This window comes from Rhinopithecus bieti, unplaced genomic scaffold (assembly GCF_001698545.2).
Source record: "Rhinopithecus bieti isolate Rb0 unplaced genomic scaffold, ASM169854v2 scaffold_4480, whole genome shotgun sequence".
NCBI classification, from domain to species: domain Eukaryota; kingdom Metazoa; phylum Chordata; class Mammalia; order Primates; family Cercopithecidae; genus Rhinopithecus; species Rhinopithecus bieti.
The window spans coordinates 587,122-599,294 of record NW_016804510.1 but is presented as its reverse complement, the minus strand read 5'-3'; positions in this window follow the sequence as shown (position 1 = coordinate 599,294).

Below are 12,173 nucleotides of genomic sequence, written 5' to 3'. Positions count from 1 at the left end.
CTACTCTCATTTTTCTACATATGCCATGAATTAGAATTTCAGTCTAGGATGATTCTCTCTGCTTTGTCTACTAGGTGACATTTTTTAATATCCTTCAAGATGCAACTTAAATGGGATACCTTGTTTTAATGCCTCTAGTCAAAGTTAATCACTACTGTGGCAGTGGAGACGGTACAGTGCAATAATGAGCACCAATATATAGTTGATTTTCCAATTATTTATTTGACAGCTTTTCTTCCTTGCTGGAGTATGTATTCTTTGTGAAAGAAAAGTTTATATCTGTTTCAGTTCTCAACTTGCACCCATCCCTTACAAGCTGTATCCTCAGCATCTTCACTTCATCAATGTGATGGCGATAATACTACCTACTTCATAGGATAGTTCTGAGGACTAAATAATTAATACAAAGTGCTTAAAATATAAAATACCTGGTATGGAAAACATCCAATTAATATTAGTTGTTTTTGTAGTTGTTCGTTATTTTATTTTTACCACTGTTTCCTGGTTCACAGTTATACTCAATAAATGTTGGATGAATGAAAGAATTATTAGATCTGTGTAAGACAGAACAAAGAAATAAATATATCTGGTGACCTCTAAATCTCTAGTAATACTACTTCCTAAGCTACAAAAATTTCCTGAAGCCTTTAATGAATGTTAGCAGCTAGTCACACCCAAAATGCATTATTAACACAGAGATATTGGATGATGTGTGAAAACAGAGTAGGTGATGCCCACTTGGGTCTACATGGGCATAACAAGGAGCTCTTCAAGCAAAGCTGCACCAGCTGCCAGGATAGCCTGATGACTCCTAGCACAACCCTCCACAGGGCAGATTCCCCAGTGTCCCTTAAGAGAATCTATTCTCCACTATGTTCAAGACATACTGGAAAGGAAAACTGGCATTCCAACTGGATAGGCTAGGCAATCACATCCCCTTCTTGCATCCTCTTCTTTCCTAACATTCTCCATTCTGTATTTCATCAGTACTGAGGGAAAAAATAACTTGCCTCCTTTTTTTTTTTTTTTTTAAGACAGGGTCTCATTCTGTCACCCCACCTGAAGTGCAATGGTGCAATCATAGCTCACTGCAACCTTGAACTCCTGGGCTCAAGCAGTCATACCACCTCAGCCTCCCAAGCAGTTGGGACTACAGGTGTGCACCACCACACTCGGCTAATAGTTTGTTATTCTTGTAGATATAGGATCTTGCTATATTGCCCAGGCTGGTCTCAAACTCCTAGCCTCAAACAATCACTCAGTCGTGGTCTCCCAAAGAGCTGGGATTACAGGTGTGAGCCACCACAGCCGGCTTAATTTATCCTTTTTAATGAAGTATATACACTAGTCTTTCTGCACTAAATGCTTCATTCAAGTGGGCTATGCAACTGAATCTTCAAAATAATCATAGGCGATAGCTTATCAGTTTCAAATTATCAACTAAAAAACTAATAAGCCAAATCTGTGTCCTTTACACTTTATTGTGTTATTTTTCAAAAACGAACTTGTAAGAAAACAATGGAAGGCCAGGTGTGGTGGCTCACAGCTATAATTCCAGCACTTTGGGAGGCCAAGGCAGGTAGATCACGAGGTCAGGAATTCACGATCAGCCTGGCCTACATGGTAAAGCCCCATCTCTACTAAAAATTCAAAAATTAGCTGGGCATAGTGGCACGCCCCTGTAATCCCAGCTACTCAGGAGGCTGAGGCAGGAGATTCACTTGGACTCAGGAGGCAGAAGTTGTAGTGAGCTAAGATCACACAACTGTACTCCAGCCTGGGCAAGAGAGAGAGATTCCATCTCAAAACAAAACGAAACAAAACAAACAAAAAAACCAAAACCAAAAACCACAACAACAAAAAAGGAAGATTGGAAATACAGATGGCATTCATCTTATATGTCTTATATGTTTATCCTCTTTTGGAATCAGAGAGATGGAATAAAATGTAAAATGACTTTGGAAAGAAATAAATGTGAGAAAGAGAGGGCAGGGAGACAAAGAAAGTGTTAAGAAAGAGCAAGAAAATGTAGACTTCAGAATGAAGGCAATGTGTCTTCTTAGGTAAGAATTTTGTCATTCTTACATAATTTCTATGCCTTTCAACTGATCCTCTAGTATCATGTAAAGCCATAGATTTGGGAATCACATAATGTATTTTCATCTCTGCCAATGGTTGTATGGGTTTTGGCAAATTAATTATCGTCTCTGAATCTGTCTTCCTAATCTTTAAAACGAATAAAATTATATGCTTCTTAAGATTGCTGAAAGGATGAAATGAGATAATTTATAGAATCCATACAGTCCAAGTTCCAGCAAAGAGTTTGTGGTCTGCATGTATGTGAAGACAGAAAGAGACAGAGAAACAGAGAGAGAAAAAAAATGTGTATGTGTATGTATTTCCTTCCTTTTCTCGTAAATTTTCAAGACCTATCCTTTTCATCACTAGGAAGGGAGGAAATAGTGATATACAGATGTTGTAAATCTTGTGGCTTGTGTGCTGGAAAATATCTTTAAGATAATTTAATCCTGTGTCCTCATTTTACAGAGTCAAAGTCCTTAGAAAGTTAATCTTACCAGTCTAAATAGATGTTTTATCTTCTCTCATGAGCAATAACAACAACAAAATCAGGAAATTTTCCCTTCTTCTCAAAAATGATTAAGAATAAACATATTCAACTGTGGATAACACAGTTATTTAACATATATACACTCCCTACGGAACTTATATAAGAACAAGCTATAATAAGCTAAATGGAAAATGAGAACAGAGACCAATACCACCATTTCTTTCACTAATAAGGAGAACTACCACAGCTTGTAACAAAATCATAGTGGCAGGTGTATTTCTCAGAGTTGAGTGCCTGGGGCACCAAATGAAGCAAGGAGATGAGGCTCTGTCCTATTTCTCTCTCATTAGTTTTGCCCTTAATGCATTATTAGTGGTGGTCTCCTACCCATGGTGTCAATATTTGTCTCATGTTACTATGTGGCTTCTCAAATAGGAACTTGAAACGGATATTTCTGTCCTGATACCTTTTTATCCTATGAGACTACAGCTTCTTTACTTTATTTTATGGAGTCGAATTGCCTTAGACATTGAGGGAAGATAATAACCATGATATAATAGATGACTAAGTAGAATGCTTGACATTGTCATAGAAATATGACTTACATAATAGAAATTTCTCCCTGATCTTAAAATTGTCAATCATTTCTACCACCCAGACCTCTAATAACACTTTCAAGAACAGTGGAAAATGTTGATATTTTCCTCTACAAATTATTTTAAAGTTTTAACAAATTATTTATTTTGGTTCCAACCAAATTGGGGGGAAAATTTAAAGTTTATTGTAACTGGAATTTTCCTTTTTTTTTTTCTTCACCTCTTCTCTTTCAGTATCATGGTAGAAAGAACACTAACTTGGAAATGAGGTGATCTAAGTTTGAGTCACAGCTGTGCCCATAGCCAACTTTGTGTCTTATGAAAAGCATTTAACTTTTTTTGTCTGCAAAATGAAGAGCAATCCAATCAGATGATATCCAAAGTAATTTCACTATGGGCATTCCACTCTCAGGTTGGATTATATTCCTGAAGGCCAAATTCTAATTTGATCTTTAGAAGTTCTTCAAAACCTAGATCCTCCCTCTCCACTGAAAAACAAAAACAAACAAACAACAAAAAAGGGGTCACTCACATTGGTTGTTATCATAATTATTCCCTGCATTCTTATAAAATAGCTATTGTCTATATAATAAAAGCACAGAGGTAGACTGAGATGAAGAGAGAGATTTGGACTACCTTGAGAAAAACACAACAGAGGAGTTGATACTCTCTCCTCTGTTTGTCAGAAGCAAGCATGGCACAGATTTAGGGACTACCTCTATCATGACTCTGTTCTGAGAGAACATGCTAGACGTATGCCCCAGGAGGCCTAATGGGACACCAAGTAACAGCACAGCCTAGGAAGGTTATGTGTCATATTCAGTGCAGTTTTATTGCCAAATGGAGAAACAGAAACCTGGGCCCAGGCCACAGGATAGTACAGCAGTGGCTTGAACTATTGTTGCTTCTCTGATTGCTTGCCCAAGCCCACCCTTGACCTCTGCAGGGCGCTGCCCAGTCTGAGGCAGAGGGTCTACCCTCTGAGAGAGGGTAGCCCTGAGAGAGGAGAGCAGAGCTGAGACTCAGGAGATAGCATGAGGGCATGGGGCCGTCCACACTGGCCTTAAGCCATGCCTGTTCTGTTTCTTAGCTTTCTTTCTGTGTTGTGTTTTGTTTTTTTTATTACCGCCACAAAAGCCTTAAGATTTACTAACTTTGCTTCTGATCAATTTACCTTTTCTTCAGAAAATTAACTCTCTTCTCTAAACCTTCATTTTATAACACTCTCCTCAGATTCCCTTCATCCTTCAATAACTTCTCCCTCTCAACCACAATAACAAAACTGCATTTCATTTTCCATGCTTCCCTTATAAATGACCAGATTCAAACTTAGACCAGAATAGTAAGCCTCTGTTCCTTACCATCCGTCAGGCTTGGCAATGTCACCCCCAACTCAGAACAGAATGAGGCAACCTGGCCTTAAAGATGTGGGTTTTCAGAGACGGTGGTGTTAAATTCCAACTCTGCTCTGACATTCAAGAGATCACGAAGTTCACCCAAGCTCTGTGAGTCATAGTTTATCACCTCTCAAAGTGGAACAGTAAATCTCCACTTCGGAGGATTTTAATAAAGGTTTAATTTGATAATTTAAATAGACAACACAGTGCCTGGTACACAGTAGAGGTTTAAAAATTTAATTTTAATGCTTTCACTACTGTTATTAATACAATATGTGAAATTAAAAGCCAAAAAATGCATCAAATGATGCAAGGCATTTAAAATTAATAATACGATTTTAAAAAAATTAAAATTTATTTCTTATTTACATTGCTGGAAGAAGTCAATTTGAGAAAGAATAAATTGTTTTCACAAATTCTAAACAATATCTCACACCAGGAATAATGTCTGACAACAGTAAGTGCTCAATAAATATTTGAATAAATGAACAAATGTCTCTCCTTATAAACTTTCTCTGAAATCAGGAGACACTAGAAGATTCCCACATTTACTCTCTTTTCTTGTGAGTCATTTACCTGGACTACATCCCACAAGCCTAACAAGACTTTCTGATCAGCAGCTCTGTTCTTTACACTCTGTTTACTCTCATGCATTCCCTGACTGCAGAAAGTGCAGCTTTCAAGTAGGGAAACTGATTATCTTCTCTGTCTGTTCATTTTGGTCTCTGCCAGGAGATTAGGGTGATTAGGTGTCCCTGACGTTCAGTATACTGGTTATGAAAGAGGTAATAGTGCCTCTCTCTTTTGTACAAAATAGCCCATATTAGCACTCTCATGTCCAATCATCAGTGTTCATTTTAAAAGGAGCATTAAATAAGAAAGAATAAACTACTAAGTGCCATTCGATATTCTAGACTGGATTCTGGACTAGAAAAAGGGACATTCATGGAAAATCTGGTGAAATCTTAATGCGGCCTGTAATTTAGTCAATAATATTGTGTCAATGTTAGTTTCTTAGCTTTGACAAATGGACAGTGGTTATGTGAGATGTTAACAATAGCTGGAGCTGGATGAAAGCCATACAGTAAATATGGTATCTTTGCAACTTTTAGGTAAGTCTAAAATTATTCCAACATTTTAAAAGTTTATTTAAAATTATCAAGGAGAAAATCCAAGATGCTGGCCATTTGGTTGTGATATGGTGATAGCAGTTACATTACATTAAGGAGTCACACAGGTTGGTGACAGGTAAAAAAGAGCACAGAATTGTGGGTGATTATCATAATTACAGCAAACACACATAGGGCTTGTATATATAGTGATGAAATTGATTTATCTATATAAAATATCTTAATCTTCACAATAATATGAGGTAAAAACTGTTAGTATACTCTTTTTGTAGATAAGGAAACTGAGGCTTAAATGACTGAATTATTTCCCAAGGTTACCAAATTAGAAAGATGCAAAGCCAGCATTATGAACTTAGGCAGTTTAGCTTCCAATCTTCTGCTGTTAACACTAATCATCCTGCAAGTGAAGTAAGATACAGTAAAAAATAAAAAGAGGCTAAAGGTGTGTTTATGAAAGATGAGTAAGAAATAATAGTAGCATTATTTTAGTAGCATCTAATAGTAACATTAGAATAATGTTAAAAAAGAAGAAGCAGCAATGTTAGACATGATCGGGGTTTTCATTTCAGCTGTACCGTTAGGTTGGTGCAAACATAATTGCAGTTTTTGCATTGTTGAAATTTGCTGTTTGATATTGGAATACATTCTTAAATAAATGTGGTTATGGTATACATCATTTTAATGTGCATTTCTCGCTTTTTTTTTTGCTGATGACTTACGACTTGCTGTTTATTTTATATTTATTTTAGACTATGGAAATGGTGTTAGACAAAAAGCAAATTTGAGTGATTTTCCTTTTTGAGTTCAAAATGGGTCATAAAACAGCAGAGACAATACACAACATCAATAATGCATTCTGCCCATAAGCTGCTAACGAACGTACAGTGCAGTGGCGGTTCGAGAAGTTTTGCAAAGGAGATGAGAGCCTTGAAAATGAGAAGCATAGTGGCCGGCGATCAGAAGTTGACAATGTCCAACTGAGAGCCATCATCAAAGCTGATCCTCTTAAAACTACCACAAGAAATTGCGGAAGAAGAGGCCGGGCATGGTGGCTTATGCCTCTAATCCCAGCACTTTGGAAGGCCAACGTGGGAGGATCACGAGGTCAGGAGATCAAGACCATCCTGGCTAACATGGTGAAACCTCGTCTCTATTGAAAATATAAAGAATTAGCTGGGCATGGTGGCGGGAGCCTGTAGTCCCAGCTACTCAGGAGGCTGGGGAAGGAGAATGGCGTGAACCCAGGAGGCAGAGGTTGCAGTGAGCCAAGATCATGCCACTGCACTCCAGTCTGGGCAACAGAGCAAGACTTCGCCTCAAAAAAAAGAAAAGAAAAGAAAAGAAATTCCTGAAGAACTTAATGCCAACCATTCTACGGTCATTTGGCATTTGAAGCAAATTGGAAAGGTGAAAAAGCTTGATAAGTGGGTGCCTCATGAGCTGGGCGAAAAGTTTAGAAAGTCATTGTTTCTAAATGTCATCTTCTCTTATTTTACACAACAACAAACCATTTCTCGATCGGACTGTGATGTGTGATGAAAAGTGAATTTTATACGACAACCAGTGATGAACAGCTCAGTGTCTAGACCGAGAAGTTCAAAAGGACTTCCCAAAGCCAAACTTGCACCACAAAAAGGTCGTGGTCACTGTTTGGTGGTCTGTTGCCGGTCTGATCCACTACAGCTTTCTGAATCCCAACGAAACTATTACATCTGAGAAGTATGCTCACCAAATCGATGAGATGCACTAAAAACTGCACCACCTGCAGCCAGCAATGGTCAATAGAAAGGGCCCAATTCTTCTCCACGACAACGCCCGACCACACATTGCACAACCAACACTTCAAAAATTGAACAAACTAGGCTATGAAGTTTTGCGTCATCCACCATATTCACCTGCCCTCTTGCCAATCAACTACCACTTCAAGCACCTGCACAACGTTTTGCAGGGAAAATACTTCCACAACCAGCAGGATACAGAGAATGCTTTCCAGAGTCGAATCCTGAAGCACTGACTTTTTCCACTACACGAATAAACAAACTTATTTCTTGTTGGCAATAATGTGTTTATTGTGATGGTTCCTATTTTGATTAATAAAGAAGTGTTTCAGCCTAGTTATAATGATTTAAAATTCACGGTCTAGAACCACAATTACTTTTACACAAACCTAACAGTATAGCAACTAGCTGTGGAAACTTCAGCAATTCAATACATTTTTTGAGCCACAGTTTTCTTATCTTTAAAAAGATGATCATGGTGATTACCTCCAGGTGTGTTTCAAACTCTACAACTCTAAGGTATAGTACAAGTGGCAGATTATTAGAATGCTCTCTCCTCCCATCTCTCCCCGAAAAACATCCTAGGAAAATACGAACAACCAGTCATTTCTGCCACAATGGGTTGCCATGGGAGCAACATTAACATAGGTATTTTATTAACATAGTTTAAAAGCTAAGTAATTTAATTTTAAAAATATGTCTAACAAGTCATCTAGTATTTTATAGAATATTAAAAATAAAGCAATTGTAACTAAATAGTTAATGTAACTTAATTCCAAGATAATTTATTAAGTAAGTGAAAAATTCTGAACATCCAAATGTGCTAGAAAGAAAATAAAAGCCTGGGAAACAAAAGTGAATCATATGTGATTTCTGCCATCGGTAATTGGAAAGTGCTTACAGTTGGGGTGCATATGCTTTAAAGATAGTAAAAATAAACTGTGACAAGTAAGACTGAAAAGGGACTGAAGGAGAAGGACCATCTAAGACAAAAGAGAAATAGAGAACTAGAAACATTTCTTCAGGTGGAGAAGAGGAAAAGAAGATTCTAGAAAAAGAGAATTGTGCATGCAAAGACAAGACTGGGAAATGGTGAGGGATCCTGAGAAGTTGGCGCATCAGTTGAATAGAAGGAAATTGAGATGATGGGGTGGCGGGGGCATGGGGAGGCCATCAATATAAATTTAGCTCCATTGGTCAATACCAAGAAAGGCAATCAGATGAGGGCTGTAAGCAGCAGGAAGCTACTTGGATTAGATTTGATTTTGAAGAATGGCATTAACTATACTATTGTACACTGACCTAATCAGGTCACATCTGGAACATTAGGTTCAATTATAAGTGCTCCATTTTGAGAAGAGCACTAACAAACAGAAACACATGCCAAGAGGCTACTGGGGTGGCAAATGAGCTGAAAACTGTCTAATAATGAAAAAGAGCATTTTAAGCTAATTTCTGCAAGTGTAGCCAAGAGCTACCTCTTGCACTTGACTGCAGTACCTATCCCCCACACAATCTTGCCCAAATCTAATATTTACTCCATTCCTAAGAATGTGGGCTTTAGTTTGTAAATGGGAATGCAGAAGCTTGGGGCAGGTGCAGGTGTGTGACAGAAGGAAGAGGTAACTGGAGAAGGGAGGAGGATAGAATAGCATCTTTACCCCACCAGTCGCATGTATTAGTATACATCCACTAAGGAAAAAGACGAAGAAGCTCATAGAACTATTGAGGGGAATTTCTGAGACGACAGAGAGCAGCTTTTGGCATCTAAAGATAATTTAAGGCAGAAAGCTGAGAAAGATGACCCTTACCTTTTCTTGGTATTGCCCGTAGCACTGTTTGATTTTGTTTGTTTGTTTGTTGTAAGCTCTAGAAATCTCAGTAGCATCTGGTATATACTTTTGAAATGACTTTGGGCTTTTCATGGTGAGCAGTGATAACAGATATAAACAAGTAGACAAGTACGAATACAAGTAGAACTGAGGCCCATGGTTATACTGCTTAAAACCTTAAAAATTCTTTGGCAGACCTCCAGATAGAACCGAAGGCAATTTGAGGTTGAGGACCAAAGTCCTGCGGCTTCACAGGTGGAAACAAATCCACAGACAATGAATTACTCATTGAATATGGTTCACCCTAAAAGAGGGTAGACCAAAAGAAGATGATGAAATCCTGTTATGAAGAATAAAATACTATAGGAGTGGGCCGGGGACAATTGAAAAAAATAATACAAAGGCATGTTTCAGCTGAACACAAAATAAAAACAAACCACAACTTGAACCTGTTTCTCATTTAATACTGAAACAAGCTACCTTGGAAAGAAATAACATCACTGGAGGTATTCAAGGAAGAGCTAGATGACTGTCTGTCCAGGAGAAGAGAGAAGATCTTTGGTCTTGGAACCTGCCTGAATTTTATTCTGGCTTGCTGTGTGATCTTGAGCTCATCACTTCATCTCTATGAGACTTGGTTGGTTCATCTGCAGGCACAGATTATACCCACCTTTTAGTTGATTTGAGAATTAGAGTTACGTTTCATAAAGTATCTAAAACAGTGCCAGATATATAGCAAGTGTGCAATCAATAGGAGCTGCTAGTCTCTTTATCACATTATTATTACGAGAGTCAGTTCAGAGGATAAATTAGATAGTAACTGTTTAAGTCAGCTTGGCTTGCCATTACAAAATATCATAGACTTGGTAACTTAAACAATAGAAATTTGTTTTCTCACAGTTCTAGAGGCTGGAAGTTCCAGATCAAAGTACTAGCATGGTTAGGCTCTGGTGATGGCTCTCTTCCTGGCTTGCAGATGGCAGCCTTCTTGCTGTGTCTTCCTGTGGTCCTTCCTGAGAGTTTGCACTAGGGGAAAGAGAGAAAAGAAGGGAGAGGAAGAGAGAGATGTAGAATTCATTTCCTCCTCTTACAAGGCCACCAATCCTATCAGATTAGAGCCCCACACATATAACTTCATTTAACCTTGATTACCTTCTAAAAGCCATATCTTTAAATAGTCATATTAGGGATGTGAAGCTTCAGCACACGGGGTTTAGGGGGATATAATACAGTCCATAGCAACCACTAAGGACTTTCTGTAAATTTTCACATTTCAAAAGCACTCTATAATTGACAAACACTTTATTTCACTTAATTCCATGGTTCCATGCCTACTCTTGCCAGTGTTGCCTCTTACCCTCTGCCTTTTCAATTCCCAATTATTACAGGCCTTTACACATCGCTTCCCAAGGATGTCGTCTCTGAAGCTCTAGGCTAAGTAAGATGTCCTCATTAGGCATTCACATAGCACTCTGTATGTTCATTTTGCAGCCCTTCATAAAACTGCATTAAACATTTTGAGTCTTTTCTAAATGCTTCCTTTCACTAGTAACCCTCTATGCTCCACTGGGATAGAGTCAGGTTTTGCCTTTTCCACCTCTGCATTGTCTGAGGTAACATAGTTGTGGCACACAATACATTTACCATAAGTATTAATTAATTAACTAAAAATCATTAGGTTGGTGCAAAAGTAATTGTGGTTTTGTCATTGAACGTAATGGCAAAAACTGCAATTAGTTTGCATGAAACTAATAAGAGATGTTCCTTGCATACCTCTACCCCCAGCAATGTTCTTGATACCTACTTGAAACCTGTCCATTCGAACTTTATCCGCTACAGTAAATTTGGTACTTCTGTGTTCACTCTGTCCATACTAATGATATAACACTTGACTACAACTAAGCATAACTGTCTTCACATAAACTTCCTAACACTGATGCCAGGAACTCAGAGTTTTTATTCTCAGAAATTACACAAACTGATAAAAAGATGGGTAGGAATATATGCAACACATTGTCAGGTATGTTTGCCCCGCGAGTATCTTGCTCCCTGTAACACTGGACATAAAGGTGCAAGAATTTTCTAGAGTCTGAGACACAGATCCAAGAAACTAGTTCCACTAGTCCCTCAGGATGCTCATGACACAGTGTAATAACCCCTCATAAAGCATGTAAATTCTTGTTTCTAATCCAGAAACTAGAGTGGACACCTTGGGACCTTCTGACAAATACCAAATATGAGTTTTCCAGTGACAATCCATGTAGTAAATATTAGTACACTATATTTCTCTTATATCTACATTAAAAAATATACACTACATCTTTATGGTGGAAATACAACATTTGGGAAACCACTGCTCTCCAAACCTTTTTGGTTGTCCACCACATAACTAAAAATACTTTAACTGCATTCCTCTTGTATTTGTGGGTTGATTGACTTATGTTGTTTAAATATATACAACCATACCACTGTTACATATGCTATAAAATATGCATAAAATATACATAAAATGAAAATTAGGTAAGTATTATATGAACAATATTTATGAATACTTTACTGTATTATTGATACATTAATCAGGCTATATATTGATATAAAATTAGTACAAAATTAATGACAAAAGTTAGTCCTTTAATAAATACAATAACTATTATTTTGATATGATTTTAATATCTGTCACAGCCTAAAAGAAATCTATAAAGGTCAAGTATATACATACTGAAGGTATTTATGGTTGGCCCATTTTTCATTCCCATCTACAGATATTCAAATATTTAGGTTTTAATTTGGCTGGAAAAACTCAATCTTCTGATATAGTAATAAAAAGTGAATTTATCCAAATTAATACAAATTTGTTGAATGTTTATTTTT